Genomic DNA, 12,837 nt, shown 5'->3' with positions numbered 1-12,837 from the left:
TCCTTCCTCCTCTCCTTCCCAATCAACACGTTCACCAGCAGCTAGCGGCTGGGTCCCTGAGGAGCTGTGAGGAGGGCGAAGGAGGAGCGCGGGGCTATTTGTAGACTCACAACCTCAAAGCTGGAAGGAACTGTCTGGGTCACAGAGCCCAGCCTCCTCCCACCTGTGCAGGAAAGGAGTCTTGCCGCACTCTGCGGAGAAATGGCCTTTAGCTTTTGCTTAAATCTGCCTTGGTGGGACGTTCACTCCCTTTCCGCTGTCTGGTGACTGTTAGGAAGTTTTCCCTACATGCTCATCTCTTCCAAGGAAAGGCCACCCCTTCTTGTCCATGCCGTACTCCAGTACTGAACTCCTAGATGAGCTGAGTGGGCACCACTGTGGTGGGGGTGAGAGTTCTGCCAACAAAACACATGCCCAGCCCCGGCTGTATTAATCAGGGTCCCAACGGATGGCTCGCTCAAATTAGGATAACGTAAGCCTGATTTACAAAGGACCTATTTATCACGTTGTGGGTGGGATACAGAAGCCCCGGAGACAGTGCAGTGGCCTGCCTCGGTAGAAGTGGAGATCTTACTCCGCAGGCCTGGATGACCAGGGAGGAACCCTGGAAAGGTGGCTGTCTGTCCATCAGGACCACCGGGGGCTTTCCAAATACACTCTCCACCCTAGACTCTCAACCCTTGGGTGGGGCCCAGGGGGCAGGAGTGGGGTCTTCAGGAGAGTCTCTTGGAGCAACTACCAGTGAGTGGAAGCTGGATTACTAGGACCTGCAGAACAGAGAATCTGAATTTTTACCATCAAATCTGCAGGCTGAGACTGGGGCTAAGAGCGAGCAAAATTTGAGGGCTCAGGATTCAGGCAGCTGCTGGTCTGAGAAGGAAGCCTGGGCAGAGTGCACAGATCGCCTGTGAGAGGCCCCACAGATGGGTGAGTGTGCGGGGCCTATTGTGACTGGCTGCTGGTAGTGGTCCAGATCTGTGCTGCTCCCCAAGATTTCTTTGCTGTTCCAGACCCAGGTTCCATTTCCTTGAGTAATAGGCCACTCCTTCCTCTCCCCACCAGTAAGCTCCTTCTGTCTGTCTGGACTCTCCTGTGTCCCCATCAGTTCAGATGGATGACCCTGCCCTGTCCTGTAGCTGGCCCCATTCAGCTAAGGTCTCTTCTTTGGGCCTGGAGCAACGCACTGTCCAGTCAGTCTATGATCCAACCCAGTGCTTCTTAAAGTGTGAAAAAACTCTTTGGGGAGCTTATTAAAATGGATTTTAAAAGTTCAGAAATACAGTTTCTCGATTGGTGGCAGACTGTAGAAATGGTGGGAAGGAAAGGAGGCAGGCACTAGGGCCGCCTAGGGGAAGTGCGGTCAGGCACTGAACACCCCTGTTTCCTACAACCTTTTAACCCCAACTGGGAAGCACAGAGAGAATATTAACGCTTTTTTTCGGCCTCCCCTCATTGCAGCACCAGCATGGTCAAGGACAGAGCATCATCACCTGCCCTCACCACCTCTACCTGAGATGTTGCCAAGATCCTCGGCTTGGAACGTGGCTTGATCCAAGGCTCTGGAACAGGATCTAGCTGGACACAATGGGTCTCCTGCAATGCTCATCACTCTCCACCCACAGGTCCCCTTCCACAAGCTCTAGGTCAGCCCTGGTGTAGGCTGTCCCCACTGCCCAGAGGAGGGTCAGCAAATTACAGGCCACAGGCTAAATCCAACTCACCATCTATTTTGTAAATAAAGTTTCACTGGGACCCAGCCATGCTCACTCATTTACATCAGTGGTTCTCAACTTGGGGTGTGGGGAGTGTTGCTCCACTCTCCATCCCCCTGGGGACATTTTGGGTTGTCACAACTGAGAGAAACTACAGGCATCCCATAGGCAGAGGTTAGGGATGCAGCAGAACATCCACCTGCACAGGACAGCTCCCACAACAAAGAATTAGGCAGCCCAAAATGTCAATAGTGCTGGGGTTGAGAATGCCTCTACGTATTGTTTATGGCTGCTTCTGAACTATGAGAGGGTTGAGGAGATGTGGCAGAGACTGTATGACCCACAAAGCCTAAAATATTTTCCCTCTGGGCTTTGTATTGGTGTGTGTGCATGCGTGTTTATTGGGGGAGAGAGAGAGAGATTTAAGGAATTGGATGTGATTATGGAGGCTAGCAAATCCAAAATATGCAGGGTGTCCTGGCAGGTTGGAGACCCAGGGAAGAGCCTGTATTGCAGTTGAGGTCCAAAGGCTATCTGCTGAGGAATTCCTTCTTGCTTGGCGGAGGTCAGTCTTTGTGCTAGTTAGGCCTTCACCTGATTGGGTGAGACCCACCCACATTATCCAGGGTAATCTGCTTTTACTCAAAGTACTTAAAGGTCTACATCTGAATATGCAAAGCAATTCAAATGTTAATCCCATCCCAAAACATCTTCCCAGAAATGTCTAGAATAATGTCTGACCAACTATCTGAGTACCATGGCCTAGCCAAGCTGACACGTAAAATTAACCATCCTAGGCTTTTGCAGGAAAAGCGTGTAGAACTCTACCCGAGAGTAACCCTGGGGAGCCACACTTCACCGGAGTGTGCTGGCTTGGGCCCAGGAGAGAATTTTAGAGGAGTCATCTCTTTATTTCACACAAGGTGGGCACGATCTAGGGTGTCAAGGAGAAAAACGGAGAGCCACCTGCGATGAGAAAGCTGTGGGCAGGCTTCTGTGGCTCCAGCCGACTCTTCCAAGGGGAAAGTCCACCCTCACTGTTCTGACTTTCTAGATGGACACAGTCCTCAGTTTAGAATGCTGTTTCATGTGCATTGTGTTCTTCTGCCCCTTGAAATGACCCTTTCAAGCACAGTCAGGGTAGGTAGTACTGTTTTACTGGGAAGCAAACTGAGGCCCAGGGGGCTGAGTCAACTTTCACCCGGGAAGTTGGAGTGAGAACAGTGGTCCCTAGTTCCTAGCTTGGTGTCCTTGGAGTCACAATTCACTGTAGGGTGACTAACTGTCCCAGTTTTTCTGGGCCTGTGGGATTTCCTAGGGTGCGGGGCTTTAGGTGCTACACCTGGGGACGTCCCTGGCAAGCAGAAATGAACTGGGCATCCCTACCCCTCAGGGATGTCTGAACTCAGTCACCCTAGCACTGAACAAAATCAGCCAACTAGGACCTAGGGCCACAAGTTAGGCACTTGTGCACTATGTAAAGTGACGGCCCTTTGGGGGAGATGGGGAGGAGCTCTGGGACCCAGCTGCAAGACAGGCACCAGGGCTGCGCCCTCCTGGCTAGCAAACGCCACTGTTTGCTCGTCGGGGTCTTTATCTCTAAAATGGTGACCTTTGGGCACACCTAACTGTATTATTTTTTTTAATTAAAAAGATTATGGTTTCTTCTAGATCAGAATAATACTCATTCATAATAGTAAACATAGCAAAAATTCAGAAGAGGAAGAAAAATGTTTAACATCCAAATTTCCACTGATTTCCAGTTTTCCCTAGATTTTTTCCATGTATAGAGTTTTTGTTTACTTTCACTAACCAGTGATCATACTATGCAGTTTTATTAGTTTTTTCCTTTTCTTAACCTTTTGGTTTTTTTAAAAAAATAAATTATTTTCAGGTCACAAAACACAAGGCCATTGGTGAAAATGTGAAAAATGCATGAAAAAGAAAGCCGATAGTAAAAGTTATCCACAATCCCATTACTCACAACTCAGAGAAGACTATTAACATTTCCCATCTATTTTCTTAGGTATGCATATGCACATATATGTAAACACAAATACATATAACTTATACATGTTTATACACAGTTTAGTTTTTAATATAAACCATATATTCATTACAAAATATTTAAACACTTCAGAAGCAAGTTTCCTCTTACCACTCAAACCCATCCCTTGTAGATAATAAATTCTATTTTCAATTTGGTATCTATCTTTTCAGGCATTTATTTATACATACACATGTGTCTATGTTTTTAACATAAATATGACCTTAATGTAGTACTGTTCTGTGACTTGCCTTTTTCACTTAATATATTACTGAAATATTTTCATATTCAATTTTCTCTCTTGCTTTATTCACTTAACTTTCACAAGTAGCTTACAGACTCTTTGTAAACTGAAATATTCACCTGAATGGACATAGGTATTGAAACTTGCTTTGGCATTTCTTTGTTGTTGCTGTTGTTACTCCTGATTTTAATTTTTTTTAATTATACAAGAAATATGTGAGTATATTCAAATTATAAAAACTTCAAAGTATAGAGAACAAAAAAGAGCAAAATCTCAGACTGTCCAGCAATAGCCACTAGTGACAGTCTTTCCTCTGTACTGACGTACACGTACATATTTACTTAACTGGAATCACACTGCACCTACTGTTCTGCAACTCGCTTTTGCCACACACGTAGATATCAGCAGGGCCTTCACCAGCCTATTCAATGCCTTTGCCCTTCACCGGATTTTAAAAAGGCAGTCTTTCCTCAAAATATTTTTGTTAGTATATTACTGCACGGTCTGATCAGCGCTGCCAAGGCTGTGCTCCAGAGCACGCAGGCAGCAGCCTGGTTGAGCATCTGCAGAAACCGCACTCTCACCCACATATACCCTGACCTCCCTGGACGCCAGGGTCCTTGGGCCTCCAAAGGGTGCACACTCCACCTCCAGATAAGGGATGTGTGTCACATTCAGACTTGCGCAGGAGGCAGGAATTGGTGTAGTAGGTGAACAAGAAGTGACTTCAGTGGGCTCCCTTGCGTCGTGGACAACCTGGAGATGAACTTGATTAAATTCCACAGCTACGTAGCGATCCATGGGAGGGCTGAATCGAAATTTCATTAGATGTTCTCTTACTGACGGATGTTTAGCTGGTTTTCTCTCTCTCTCTGCCTGTCTAGCTAGCTGTCTGTTTGTTGTTATTACAAACGATGACATTAGACACTTCCTTACTCACACTTTTTAGTGTACGTCTGTGGTTTCAACTACTAAAAGGGACAGAGGTAGGTGCGTGTTAAATTTCGAAAACTCTTGCATTCTGGAATTTTTGAGCCCCACGCTGAATGACTGCAAGTCCTTGTTTCCTCAATTCCTTTGCAGCTTATGTATTATTAAAGCAAAAAACTTCCTAATTTTGGAGGCAAGACATGGTACCCCACTTTTGTCTTACTTTGCATTTCTTTGCTTCCTAGTTAGATTGAACCTGTTTACAACTTTGCTGGCCAATTCCTTTTAGTTGCTTGCTAATTGTCTGTGTGTGTCCTCACTCATTTATCTATTGCAAAAGGCTATCTAATTTTAGCCATGACTGGATTAGATAACTAATTAGATAACGTTTATAATTACCGTTTGCTGAGTACTTCTGTGCCAGACACTGCTCTAACAAGCACTCTGCATAAACTGTCTTTCACTTAATCAACCTAATGAAGAAAATATTATGTTCACTTTAAAGATAAGGAATTGAAGCTCAGAGAACTTAAACAACTTGCCCCAGCTTGCTCACCGGGTAAGTGAAGGAGCCCAGCACTGAGTGTCTAGTGTTCTAACCACTGAGGGTCTTTTTGTCACCAGGGTCTTTTGTAACTTTAGTATCTTGTGATGCACTGACCGAGTCACTCATTTGACAAACACATACTGAGGGCCCACGATGGGGCAAGCACACATCTACCTGGTATCCAGGCATCGGTGAGGTTGCCAGGTGCTTCAACACCCAGAGTGCTGAGTGAAGGCTGTGCTTTGGCTGATAAGGGATAAAGGGAAAGAGCTGTTATGGGAACAGCTGAGTGGAAAAGCCACGATGACAGGGGCTGTGGCCTTTGGTAGGAGAATATCACCAAGCTCCTGTGACCCAGCAGGACTAGAACCGAGGATAAATAACCCAACCTCACATTCCTTCCTCCCTCCCATCTCCTGCCAGTGTTTCCAGGACCAAACACAACCGGAGGCCCGAGGACAGGGATGCTCACAGAGGCAGTGAGCCTCTCAGGACACAGAGCAGGGGGGAAAATATGAAACAAAAATGTAGCCAGAGAGGCAAATGAGAATATAAAAAAATTTTTTTTAATTAAAAAAAGAAAGAAAGAAAGAAAATGTCCAGTATCCTGTCTTCTGCACAGCAGCAGTGGGTTCCCAACAAGGGCTGAGCATCCATTTGTCTTGCTTATCACAACAGGACACACGTTAGAGGTGGCCAGGAATGGGGTCTGCTGGGCCAAGGCCCAATCAAAGCAGGTCACTAGTGCATGTGATTCACCGGAGAGGACGCAGGTTCTGAGGGGTGTCTGATGGGTTACTCAGAGCTGCCTTTTTTTAAATAAAATTTTTATTTTAGAATAGTTTTTAGATTTGGAAAAAAGTTATGAAGATAGTACAGAGCACCTAGATTCCCCAAATATCAACCACTCACGGGACATTTGTCACAAGTGATGAACCAATACTGGTACATTATTATTAACTGAAGGTCATACTTCATTATGATTTCCTTAGTTTTCACTTAAGGTCCTTTATCTGTTCCAAGATCCCACCCAGGATACCACACTGCATTTCGTTGTCATGTGTCCTTTGGCTCTTCTAGACAGTTTCTCAGACTAAGTTGGCATAAAAGAAGTAAAATTCTGAAAATACAACTGAGAGGAGTGTCGTGAGAAGAAACAAAGCCAACATGGAAATCAAACAATGTGGGATCTCCATACAGAAGAGACACGGCTCCGAGGTAAAGTCACCATCATGAAGATGTCTGCACAAGAGGGATAATGAGAAAACACATTTTATGATGGTGGTGGGGAGAGGCGGAAGTGTCCTAGTGAAACTGTTAGGAAGAAAGTAATTAAGATAAAGTATTTAAATTAATTAGAAGCTGTAAAAAATAGAACTGATAAATAAATACAAGAGGGTACATTTTAAAACTGATGATAAAAAAGATAATCCTCTGAACTCTAGTCAAGGAGTGGGAGTAATTACAATTAGAATGCAGGAAAGGGGCACTCAGGTAGGTTTAGGAGAGCTCTGTCTACAGAGAATGCCTAGCTTGACTGTCATGATGTTGTCAGGATGTCCTGCCTGGGTGAGGCCAGGGGGCTTCATGGGGTGGCATTCCCTACCCTCATGTGGTTACATCAGGCCCTGAGTCTTGCATCTTAGAATGTTGACTTTGTCATCTGCTCCATTTGTCATAGACAGACACACACTAGCCAAGTTCATAAGACTGATGTATAAATCCAAGCATCAATTTGCAAATTAAAAAATGAGAAATAGAGCTGAGGCTAAAAAAATAGCCCAATCATATTAACTCCCAACAAAGGAAGTCAGATAAATTGGGCACTGAATAATCAAAATAACCTTGCAGAGAAGTGTAAACTGGATAAACATATCATCTTACAAGGATGGTCTTGCCAGCTAGACCAGCATAGATGAAATCCAGCAGGTGAAAGTATCCCCTGGAGAGTGCTGAGATGGGCACTGCCAATGACTGCATCTCCCCTTTGTCTCTTCTTCTATGGTGACTGACTCTCCCCAGCTTCTAATTGACACATACTTGTTTCAGATGCAGTAGCACGCTGGAAAAGGCTACATTAACAATGGAAGGCCTGAGGGCCACTCTCTTTAGCTATGAAGTTCGTGGACATAGGTCCATGGTCCACAGATAGGTCGTAGGGGGTATGGGAACTTCCTAAAACAGAGTTTTCCTTATACATTTTTTGTACAGTTTTCTAAGGAGAAAGTCCACAGCCTTTATCAGACCCTCGAAGAGGTCAGCAAGCTAAAAACAATGACTACAACCTTTAAACGTCTCTACTATAATCCTAGTGAATTGGGTTTGCAGTTTAATTCCTAGCAGACAATTTTACATCCTAGTGCTTGGAGGCAGCTCACACTAGCCCCGGCATACTCACAGTACAAGCATACAAGCATATGCTAACAAATTTGAAAATCTCAATGCAATAGACCATCTTCTCTAAAAATCATATTGTCAAAATTGATCAAACATGGAGTGAAAAACCTGACTCCATCGGTAAGTCAAGCAGAGACTGAGAAGATTATCAGAAATAATACTGAAAACCAATCTCACATATGAAAATATGTATTGGGGAGACTATAAGCATCCTAGAGAACATGGGAAATGACAAACACACTCACTTTTGGCACTGTCTTTATGGAACTGTCCATGGAGCAAGGCAATGGGTGTTCCTGTATCTGATCTTCTTATCACAGGTGGAACTTGGGACCTGGAGAAGAGAGAGGAAGGACTTGGTCCAGGGAGGGACTTTAGTCTTCCTGGCCTCCTTGCTGCTGGTAGTGAGGGAGTGTTTGAATATCAGCCCTGCCACTGAGCAGAGCTCAGCTCTTTCCTCCTCTGCTCATTTGCTGGAGAGGGAAGCAAACATGGGAGAGACTGCCAGGGACACGGACGGCTGGGGCAACGGAACCAGTAACAACCAAACGAATAACAGAGACTCTTAGGCTGATTTGGTTGATGTTCTGGTTTTCTCTCTTTGAGGGTAAGTATCTTTGGCCTGAGTAAGTCCCCTGGAATTACCATGGAAGGGAGGATAAGGGAGAAGAGCCTCTACCGTAGGTAGATTGAGAGTTTATAAATCATTTAACGTAAGCCCCTTTGATACTACTGATATACTGGGTTATATTAAATAGATATAGATTATAAAGTATAAAATAGAATATTAGCAGATGTAATTAAACCACATGATGAAGTAAAACTCACCATAGCTATGAGAAATAATATAAGAAAAATTCAACATAAGTAAATCTATTAATACTGTACTTTATGGATCAAATATGAAAGTGATCTTAGAAATGATCTTCACAGATTGGGAAAAGTCAGTCATACAATTCAATAGCCATTTCTAATAAAAACTAAATATAAAAATAGAAGTTACTTCCTTAGCATCGTTTTCTGAAAAAGGCGTTTATGCCAAATAAATCAGCATTTGCCAGAAACTAGTCTGGAGTGTCATATGCTGTCAATATTATTAATATCCTTAGAAAATTCTGGCTACAGCAGTAAGACATGAAACATAGAAAGTATAAAAACTGCAAAGAGTAGAGAGAATGTACTATTAACGACAAAAATCCCAATCAACTGAAAAATTATTAAAAACCATTTTAAAAGATCAATTAATTGGTTAGGTATAAAATAGATATACAGAATTAATTATCATTATAATATTATCAATGACCAGTTTGAAAGTATAAGAAAAAAATAAAATTTCATCCACAGTATCTACAAAACATAATATAAGTGAACTATTAAAGAGAAATACCATGATCATGTGCATTTTTCTTTAATATTTCACTACATTACATAAAATTAAGGAAATAAACTATATTGAGGCTTTTTTAAGTTAAATGAATGAAAAACAAAAAACCCCAGAAAATGTTGTGATGGGCTGTCCAAATTCTGTGAAGACGAGCATTTCTCTCCTTGCTCCCCCAAATTATTTTAGGCATATGCAATCCTAATTAAAATCTTGGCAGGATATTTCTTGGAAACTGACAAAATTATTCTAATGTTAACCTGGAGGCATAAACAGATCAGAATTTCAAATAAAATTCAGGAGAAAAAGGGCAAAAGATGATGGAAACACAAGCTCCAGCAGATACTAACACTTATTATAAAGCCATGTGATTAAAATATTATGAGTCTCCAATAAAAACAAACACACTGCTGAAGCAGAGTCACAAGACTAGTAGAAAAGCCTAGATCTAGAATCTATTATGTACAAAAAGTTAATATATGATAAAGGAGGCCTCAAACAAAACCATGGGTAAGGGTAGGATTGATAAATTTGTTAGGCTAATTGGTTAGAGATTTGGAAAAGGACCAATTTACATCCTTATCTCATATCCATAAGGGAAAAAAATCAAACTTTAAAAAAACAACTTTCTAGTTTATCAGAGAGGAGGCAAACATTGAGTAATAAATATCAACTTAACATGGTGTTATTGCAGAAGGAAGAATAGTGTGTGAAAATGTGTAAGAGAGGTGTCCTAATTTTGCCTATAAAAGTCGAGAAAGCTCTCACCAAGGAGCAGGCCTTTACATTGGGTTTTGAGGGATGAGTAGAAGTTTGGTAAGGAGAGACAGGGAGTATATACACAAGGGTGAGGTCATGAAAAGGGCTGGCAACTGAATGTAATAAAAGTTAGGAGATAGGCAGAAGCATATTCATGGATTGACAGAGCTGCTTGCCTGAGTAACTTCTTCAAGTGCAGGACCCTTTCAACAATTTTAAGACACTATCTTAACATGATGGTGGTTTAGACCAGTGATTTTTAAAGTGTAAGCCATGGGGCCCTGGGGTCCCTGAAACCCTTTGAGGGAGGTCTGCAAGGTCAAAACTATTTTCATTATCGCAGTCATTATTCTCCTTTTTCACTATTACTTTCTCATGAGTGTATAATGGAGTTTTCCAGAAGCTACATGATGTATGACACTGCAACAGATAGAATGCTGAAACAAATATGAGAATCAAGCTGTCTTCTGTTAGGCCAAAAATTAAGGACATGTGCAAAAATATAACACACTGCCACTGCCAGTTTTCTTACTGACATACTCCTGAAAATATAATTATTTTTCATTTACAAAATGTTCTTTAAGTTAACATGTAATAGGTTTGTTACTGCTATTTTAAATGAATTAATAAATATTTTTAAATGTCTAGTATTTAATTTCTAATACAGTAAATATTGATAGCTACAACCTACATAAATAAAAGTTCTCTGGGGTCCTCAATAATTCTTGAGTAGAATGGGGTCCTGAGACCAACAGGTGAGAACCTTTGGTTTAGACTCTGATAGGAAGTCATTAGAAGAACACAAATCTGTAACAAACTTTTCTAAGGGTACTTCCTTCCCCACCAACCAGAGCCTCAGATTCTGCTCTGGCCCCACCCTTTCCTGGCCAGTCCACACCTTAGGTTAGAAGTGGACAGGCCCTTGGTGACAGTACTGAAAAGGTAGGTTGGTGGATAGATTAACATGGCCACAAATTCTTGGCAAGCTCCTTGTTGTATTTCTCTACACTGTGGATCTGGGTCAAGGACAGGGAGGTGAAATTCTCACTCACTGCCGATGGGAATGTAAAATGGTATATGGCCCCTTTGAAAAACAATCCAGCAGTTTCTCAAATGGTTAGAGTCACCACAATTCCACCCCTAGGTATGTACTCAAGAGAAATGAAAACGCATGTCCCCACAAAAACTTGTATACAACTGATCCGAGTAGTACCGCTCATAATAGGCAAAAAGCGCAAACAACTCAAATATCCATGAAGTGATGAATGAATAAATAAAATGCCGCATAGCCATATAATAAAACATGATTCAGCAACAAAAGAAATGAAGTATTGACACAACAAGGGTGAACTTTGAAAACATGCTCAGTGAAAGAAGCCAGTCACAAAAGACCATGGACTGTATTTCATTTTTATGAAATGTCTAAAATAGTCAAATCTATAGGCACACAAAATTGATCAGTGGTTGCCTAGGGTTGGTTGGGGGATGGTTGAGGGAAAAAGGGAGTGACTACTAATGCGTATAGGGTTTCTTTTTGGGGTGATTATAGTGATATTAGTGCAACTCTGTGAATATACTAAAACTACTGAATTACACCCTTCAAATGGGTGAATTCTATGGTATGTGTATTAAATCTCAACAAAGCTGTTTAAAAAAATCTTTTTTTAAAAAGGAAAAGGATGAGATTCTAGCTTTAGTAACTGGAAACATGGTGTCACCATTAGCCAAAATTGGAACTACAGGAGGCAAGACTGTTTGGGGGAAGAAAATGAGCCTTAGACGTATTGAATGCCTCTGATGAGCAGATACCGGATATCGTGGTCTGCACCACAAGGAAGGACTGGAGATAATAAAACAAATTATCATTTACCGAGCATCTATTATGTGCCTGTGCTATGAAGTATTGCTTCTGTTCACACTGCCAATAAGCAGTGTTATACAAACACACCAGTGAGAGAGCGGCCTTTATCTCCCTTACTGCTTGCTGTATCCCAGTATTTAACAACACAGGCAGGCAAAAAGTCAGTATGCAACGTTCACTGGATGAATACAAACTTAGTAGCTTTTAATCCACATAACGACCCTTTGAGGTAGGTTTTTGCCCCATTTTACATGATTTTCTTAAGACCATGAAGCTAATCAATGGCAGTGGTCTGTGAATTCTAAATCACCATGCAATGCTGTAATCTCTCAGTACAGACTTGGAACAAAGAGAAGCAAAAGAGTCCACATAAGCCCAATTTCTGCAAATTCATAACAAACATACATGAATACCCCACTGCATCAGGTGGGTTAGTACAATGATAAGCTGGGCAAGAATCTGAATGAAAAGAAATGTACGATAAAATCCTTATGAATGTGTTCACATCCTCGCCAGTTCATGAAGCTCTTTCACATATATTATCGCATTAACCACCACACCCTCAACTTAAAACCCTAATAAGGAAGGCATCATTGCCACTCCCATCACACTTCTGCTCTCCACATAAACCATTCCCCCCAAGGTGACTTCCATGTCGCTGAATGCAACAGTCACTTCTCAGTCCTCAGGATACTTGAAGTATCAGCAGCCTTTGACACTCCCCCCTTGACACGCTTTTTCCCTTGGCTCCTAGCACACCAGACTGTTTCCTCCTTCTTGTTGTGCTCTGTGACTCCTGTACTTCTCCAGGAACTCTCAATGTCAGCCCTCAGGGCTCAGTCCTTGGTCTTCTTTGTACTCACTTCCTGATCAGTCTCGTGGCTTTAAGTACTATTTACATGATAATGACTCCCAAACTTGTATCTCCCTTACACCTGTGCCCGCCCACCCACCCCCGA

At 42.3% G+C, this 12,837-nt stretch overlaps 1 protein-coding gene across 6 annotated transcripts in view; it reads right to left on the bottom strand.

Annotated features, from left to right (window-relative positions):
• The window catches only part of BCL2A1 (BCL2 related protein A1), a 51,296-nt gene that overhangs the window by 35,984 nt on the left and 2,475 nt on the right, over positions 1 to 12,837 (bottom strand). For 3 of the 6 annotated variants that reach the window (XM_010955167.3, XM_010955166.3, XM_074354371.1), the window contains exon 2: positions 8,123 to 8,211. The exons of the other annotated variants lie outside the window; for them this stretch is intronic. The gene's annotated coding sequence lies outside the window, so the exon portion shown is untranslated. The remainder of the gene's footprint in view (positions 1 to 8,122; positions 8,212 to 12,837) is intronic. 6 annotated transcript variants of the gene reach the window in all.

Source organism: Camelus bactrianus, chromosome 27 (assembly GCF_048773025.1).
Source record: "Camelus bactrianus isolate YW-2024 breed Bactrian camel chromosome 27, ASM4877302v1, whole genome shotgun sequence".
Taxonomy (NCBI): domain Eukaryota; kingdom Metazoa; phylum Chordata; class Mammalia; order Artiodactyla; family Camelidae; genus Camelus; species Camelus bactrianus.
The sequence above is the reverse complement of the archived record's forward strand: the minus strand, read 5'-3'. Positions and strand labels throughout refer to the sequence as shown.